The sequence below is a fragment of the Miscanthus floridulus genome, unplaced genomic scaffold (genome assembly GCF_019320115.1).
Source record: "Miscanthus floridulus cultivar M001 unplaced genomic scaffold, ASM1932011v1 fs_577_2_3, whole genome shotgun sequence".
Taxonomy (NCBI): Eukaryota; Viridiplantae; Streptophyta; class Magnoliopsida; order Poales; family Poaceae; genus Miscanthus; species Miscanthus floridulus.
In genome coordinates this window covers 8,280-15,774 of record NW_027096962.1, presented here as the reverse complement: position 1 = coordinate 15,774, position 7,495 = coordinate 8,280, and the positions used below count along the sequence as shown (strand labels likewise).

The following is a 7,495-nucleotide window of genomic DNA, read 5'->3' as shown; positions in this document are numbered from 1 at the left end:
GAGCACTATTCTACGAGTCAAGTATTTCGCAAAAGGGACCCTGTATAAAGCTGCGTCTTGGACTTATACCCCTTTCCTCACCTCATCTTCTCCTTCGGTACAGAGCAGAGGCGGAGGAGCTCCGGCCGGGGAGGCACGGCAGCGACAGGGGTGGCACGGGGACCCACCGGCGACCTCGGGCTGAGGGGGGCCAGAAGCCGACGATGGCCACAGCAGCCAGGCTACGTGCACCAGCGGCGTCAATGGCGGCTGCAGCGATGCGGGATGTGGCGCTACGGCACGACACCGGCATGGCACCGGCACGGCGTGGACCGGGGGCGTGCGCGCGTGGAGAAACCACGTGACGGGGCAGCTCCGGTGAGACGTGCGGCTGCAACCGGCCTAGCCATGGCAGCCATGGACACGGAAAGAGCCGCGGCGGCTCGGCGCGTGGCAAGGAACTCGCGCGCACAGGAGAGAGCAGGCACCGACGGGCAGCCATGGCGGGACGATGCGGCATGGCCAAGCGCGGGCGGCCGAGGAGCGGGGAGGTGCTTCGCGGCTCGGGCACGGGCAGCGAGGATACGGCCACGTTCAGCATGGGCGCACAGGGCTCGGCGCGGGACGGCGCGGCGAGGACGATGCGGAGCCGCGTGCGGATGTTGACGGGGCGACCTGGTGCAGCGGCACTCGTGCGCGGTCACGCGGGTAGGGGCATGGACGCCGGCGAGACGCTGCAGCTGCGGTGGCGGGAGCTCGAGGCGGCAACGGCAGCGGCCTCGCTGCACCGGATGTGGCGCACGGCGGCCCGCTCCGCGTGACACTGCGCCGACGGAGGAGGCACGATGAATCAGCCGGAGATGCGCGACCTTGGCCGGTTGCTCGGATGTGTGAGCTGGGGAGTGGCGCCGTGGTGACGGCCGAGCGCTACGGCATGGACGCCGGGGGAACCGCGGGTCCAGCGCGGGACCAGGACGCGGCTGGAACCGAGGAGGAAGGAAACTTCGGCCCTGAGCAAGATGAAGAGCGGGGAAGGAAGGAGGGGCACCGCTGTGCACAGAGAAGAGAAAACGAGGTAGAGCCGTAGGCGCACACGCGAATGGAAAAGGGAAAACGACGGACTGCGTGGCCGCGGTGGCGATACTCCAGGGCTCGGGCGTGCGAGAGGGAGGCGCGGAGTAGCTCGGTCTTTGGCTTAAGCAAGAAGGCAGCAGGCAAACGTATTCAAGAAGCCGAGGGAGACCGACAGGGCAGCACGGTACCACGCGGCCGGCAGTGGCGTTCCAGCGCGCGGACAGGAAATTGAAAGGACACGGCAGCACAGCAGGGGCCCGCAGAGCCGTACGCGACGTGGACGGCGTCGCTACGCAGCGATGGTGCTGGTGAGCCAAAACGCGGTGGCCGGCCAACAAGCCAGGCAGCGAGTCGGCACGAACAGACAGTGCAAAGATGGGACGAGTTACCCTGGCGGGACGCGAAGACAGAGACAGGCATGACAGGCTGCAGCGGAGAAAAGAAAAGAAAAAGAATAGTCGGTCAAATATACAGTGAGAGAGGACAGAGTGGCCTGACAGGTTTACGACAACACAGTTCAATTAAGCTAGGAAATATATAATGCGTTGCGAGCAAAAGACAAGGCTCCTCTCTCCCATCCTGGGTCATTATCACCTCGCAGCCTACTCGCAGCGCCTCCGCTAAACCTGTGTGCCAGCCAGAAACAGACCATGCATGTTCTTGGCTGCTGAAACTGGAGAATATTAAACTAGTACTGTCACGTAATCCTCCCTCGCTCACCTATGTACAAACTGTTGACTCGCTGGCGGTGACGAGTAGAAGTACAAAAATGTGGATTCCTAATGGAGAGCAATGCAGAGCCTCAGCGTTAACCATGACAAAATGGTTAGATAATTATTACACTAATGCGGGCTCCGAACTTGCGTAATTACACCCTGATAATATAAACATGTACAAAATTGTTATAATACTAGTCTGTACGCATCAGCAGGAATATAGTTTTTCCCGTGTCTTACTAGTAAATTGTGGTTAAATGTCCATGGGCGCACTTTGATTCGAGTCCACAAAACTGAGTCACAAGATTCGCTTATCGCCTCAAGTACGTTTTAAATTAAAAATCCGAGAAACTCGTTTCGAAAACTTTACTGAGGCCTAAATCGCGGCGCTAAAAAAAATCGTAACACCGGGGGTGTTACAACATTGTAGCAAGTGAAAACCCTCATCAACCTAAGAAAACCACCGTGCTCTCCTCTCATCACCATCTCCCACGTAATCCCATCCATCTAGACGAAAAATGGGCCTCCACTATTAGGGCCTCTTTGGCATAGGAATAGAAAAAAAACTGAAGCTGCGTGTCATCACTTGCCATCCTATAAGAACTGAGAACACATTGAAGATTAATTTCTAACCACAAGTTTGGATGCAACATAGGAATTTGATAGAAGAGATATACACAAAGGAAAGTATTGAGGTTAACCTTGTTTTAGATTTCCTTCAAAATCCCTGCAGATTGATCAAGTATTTCTTATGGACGCTATATGATTCTAAGATGTTTAACCCTTTGTTTCAAATGGACACATAACAAAAAATCGTGAAAGAATAAAATCTCACAAAATTACACTATCAATTATTTGTTACAATAGGGGACTTAAGGTTAAGCAATACTATAACAAATAGCATTGGTATTGCCCACTATAGCGTAACAAATCTCGTAGTAGATCCAAGATAGCATGTTGAAACTTTGCGGTCACTATCGTGCTTATTGCTGCACTAGCTCTTGTTATGCTACTGTTCATTGCATGGATGGGTTAAGTGATTGTGGCGATAATGCAAACGTCAGTAAGGATGGGAACGAAGGTGATTTGGGCAATCATGAAGAATAGTATGATGATGACTGTGGTGTTCATCTTATCAATGAATGTTGATGTTTTTATGTAGCTTCTTTATATCTTATTTATTTGTTTATGTTTTTTACCTCTTGCATGTACCTGTGAAATGTAATAACTAAACTAAAACTTGTAATCTCTTTAAGCGACTAATGTTACTATTGATATATGCATGCTCTCCTAAATTCCATTACTGAAACTTAGAGTGCCAATGTAGTCCGCTAGTAGCCTTTCTTATATACCACTAGTACAAAAAAAAAGGGGCTACAATCCCGGTTGGAAAACATCTGAGACTAAAGGCCCCGCCTTTTAGACCGGGGTCAGGCTATAAACTACTGAACCATCATTAGCTGGCTAACTATATCAAATTGACCAATCGATCGCACATACTGACATACTGTACGCAGTGGCCGCAACACACACACACAACTGCGCACACACGCGGCCCTTTGACGATATATGATGCCGGGACCAATAGAGTTTGGTCAATTAATTAATTAATTAATGCAAGTACTACAATTGTACAAAGTCTCGGGCCCACCTTTATACAAAGTGGACCATGCATTATCTTTCAGCACGCAATGCGTTATTTATTTAATTGATATAAATATAATACTTCGCAAAAAAATTAATAAGCAGCGTACCAGAAAAGTTGAAAGTACAATCCGCTTCCTGGGAGCATTCAAATTTCAAAAGGCCACGTTGATAGCCCTGTTCGTTTAGGCTTGTTTGGCTGATAAGTCATGACTAAAAGTACTGTTGACTAATTTAGTGTGAGAGAAAAATACTATTCATTGACTGAAAAGGTACGACTTATAAGCCAAACAAACCCAAGCGAACAGGGTGCATATTCTTCCATGTCCGCGTCTACTTGAATGCGTACCGTAATCTTGCTCGCCATCTTGAGCACTAGGGCTCGTTGGGATCTTGCTAATTTTAGCGACCTTTTACTACTAATAGGTGGTGGTAATATATAGTTCCATAGGTGAAAAATATAATGTGACCCCATGCATTGGCACATCCCGTCGAGAGATCCATGCTTGCTAATTTTAGCATACTATAGTTACTAATTGGCATCAAAGATTACGCTGGCATCTAGGCTCAACCTAAAAACTATGAGATGATTTGTGTACTCAGCAAGTCATATAGACAATACTATACAAACAAATCATGTTCCCAATGGTTTTTTTTAGAATTTTTTTTGTTCAATCACCTTTCTTTCCTCTCTTATCATCCCTATACCACATATCTTCCTGTCTTGGTTTTCGTGTAGATAGTTTTTTTATAAGAAACCACTTCCTTCTCCCTCTTTATTAAGAGCCTCTTTGGCTGGGCTCCTGCACGGGCTTCAGCTCCGGCTCCTGCAGGAGCTGTGCCAAACGCTTGTTTTGGAAAGGGCTCCGCATGGGGAACCGGTCAAGAGTCGGAGCCATTTTTTGCTTGCGCGGGAGAAGTCTCAAAAACGAGCTTCGCGCGGCTCCTTGCTGTGGGTTCACGTCGTCTAGTGCGAAGGAGCCGTTTTGCCAAGGTTAAATTGTTTGGTTCTTTGAATTGAATTCACAAGGTTAAAAGCAACGCCACAGTACGTACAATAAAAACTAAGTTGTCAATCTAACAACCAAGTCGTTGTAGTATAGTGGTGAGTATTCCCGCCTGTCACGCGGGTGACCCGGGTTCGATCCCCGGCAACGGCGCCCTCTTTTTTCACTTTTTTTTTTGGTTTATTAAGGGGGGGGGGGGGGGGGGGGGGGAAAGCCGGTTTAGTGTGCGATTCTTGTCTGGGCCACTCTCCCTGCCTATGCTTTCACGAACTGGGCCTATCCGCTAGTGGGCTGCCAATTCGCTGAACATGGGCCACATAGGAAGCAAAGGTACGTTGAAAACATTGGCCGTTTCATCGTCGTAATAATTAATAAAAAAATGAACATTGGCCACAGTCCATCCATCTTTCTCAAGGATCACACGCCCATAAAAAGCGCACATCCAAAACCAAATGCAGTTGTTTCAAACAAAAAAAAAACTAAATACAGTTCTGGTGCTAACAATATTTTTCTGTGCTATACCGAATTCCTAGCGTAACTATGCATTGTTGGCGCTCCCTCCGCCAGTTCGCAAATGTATTCTCTGACTCTCACATTGACATTTCAGGTAAGGATGATACTAATTACAAGCCTCAGATTTAAAATAATGAAAAAAAAGTCTATATGATCTCTTTTCCTATGCTTGGTTGTTTACTTTTACTCTCAAACTACAAAATTAGATATTGTGCGCCATATAAACTTATGTAAACTAGGTATCTAACCCCTTGTAGTGATTTTGTATACCGGTTTTCATGAGTTAGCAGCCCACTTTAGCAAATTTAGACGTTACAGCACTTGCACCCACTTGTTAGGAGGAATTAATCACGCCACCCCTTCGCCTCTTGTCTCCCATCTATTGTCCTGATTAGATTGTTAGAATTGAGACGACGAGAGACAAGAGAATGATGCAAATGATTCTCTGTTGTATTCCAATGAACAGTATATATATATATATATATATATATATATATATATATATATATATATATATATATATATATATATATATACAGAGCCCATGTGGACGGTTACAAATATGAAAGAGAGAGGGAGGGGTGAAAAGACACCCCTTGGATTAATCCCTAATTGAGCACTAAATAATAATTCTCAACACTCCCCGTTGATCAATTAGCTCCTTGTAGTCTTTATTGTTCATCTATTATGCATCTTTATGAATCTTTGTAAAACCATGTGGGAAAAACCAAAGCAATACCGGTATACCAGGCAAAACTCCTTAAAATCCAGTGGGAAAAAATAAGAAGAAACGCCATGATATACAATCAATAATGTTATTAGATCCTTTGATATAAACCCAAAGCCTTGGTCTAAAAACACCTTGACCATATGGTCAATATGCATCAAATATCATCTTTCAAAAACCCCAGTGGGGAAAAATAGGTGATATAGCATATACCTTTATGTTCATTATTGCCCCATCAAAAACTTTATATGAGAAACCATAAATAGAAAACTCACATAAAGAAAAGAGTACAATACATCTTATGTCCCAATATCATCCAAAAAAACCTTGTGGAGAAAAATGGATGATATGACATAACCTTGTGTTGATATTACCTCATTAAAAATTTATATGAGAAACCCCAAGGAAAAACTCATACAAAGAAAAGAGTGCAATATGATGTTTGTAACAAGTTATTAATCAGAGAGACTCTCCCATGATACTAGCAAATCTCGAAGTAAATTCATACCAATGCACTCAAAACATAAGAAATGTGGAGTATGGTAGATTTTATGAATATCTCTGCAAGATTATCACAAGACTTAGTTTGCAAATGTTCATATGCCCATATTACCTATGGAACAGAACCATCTTAGTGCAAAATATTGCATTAAGTATAACTCGTCTCCATCTACACAACATAAGTTGCGTTACCTTTATAGATAATGACCATTGATTCATTAGAATCAACACCACATAATTTTAGTATGTGATATATCATTCTATCAAGCTATACACATTCATGTGAAGCCTTGTACAATACAATATTAGAATGATTAATGGAATTGACCATTAAATGTCTATTTAAAGACTATTACAAAATGGTCTTTCCATATTCATGTAAAGCCTATTTCAATGATCTGAAATTTGGAGATCTTATAGATAACCAGAATCATTATATCCATATAATCGGATCAAGGATTACACCAAGACCACATGTGCTATTTGAGATATCAAAAGATATTCTTAACTTCAATCCACCAACATTTGGTAGGAGTAGCGCCGCTACTAGATAGCAAATCATTGCAAAAATAATATCCGGCCAGGAACTTTTGTAAGATATATTAGCGCATAAATAGTACAGAGATAATGGACCACATGTCCCAATATCTCATCTCAGTCACTATGGCATAAAACAATCTTCCTCTATCATGAGGTAGACCATAGGATACCTTCATATTGAATCAGTCGATATGATCTAGATATAGATAGCTTTTGTACAAAATTCCTGAGAGAAGATGCTTGGATCATAAACATAAAATAAAATTTTGGTTTAGTCCACATCTTCAAATCTCAAACTCCGTCTTTAGATTAGTACGTGTTATTAACATGTGTTCATCATCGATGATGTCAAGATTATTGACAATCATATACCACTATGAAATCCAATAAGGACTTCAAAATAAACACCACATGTAATCAATTTTGTATCCCTTCAATTTAGGGAATACACATAAAGTCGATTGTACCAACTTCGACTTTACTACTTTATGCCATGTGTTGACTTAAGCAATACACAATATGTGTTGCGATTTTATGTATAAGGGTTGGGTATGTGAACTCCTTCCTGGAAGCTTCACAAATACACGAAATCAAGTGATCATGTAAATATATGCAATCACTACATCTATCAACTATCAACTACAAAGATAGATGCTTTTGTACTGCCGATTAAAGATAGTATCAGAAATTTATAACTTACTATAGAGAATAATTTGCATTGAAAATCAATGCCTGGGCTTTGCGTAAACCCCTTGTGCTACTAGTCTTGCTTTGATCTCACCACCACATTGTTC

The 7,495-nt window shown here is 43.8% G+C and overlaps 1 non-coding gene across 1 annotated transcript; it reads left to right on the top strand.

Moving 5' to 3' along the window:
* The first annotated feature begins 4,501 nt into the window (after positions 1-4,501).
* Positions 4,502-4,573, top strand: TRNAD-GUC (transfer RNA aspartic acid (anticodon GUC)). The gene has a single exon. It is a non-coding gene; the product is annotated as a tRNA-Asp (tRNA).
* The last annotated feature ends 2,922 nt before the right edge of the window (positions 4,574-7,495 follow it).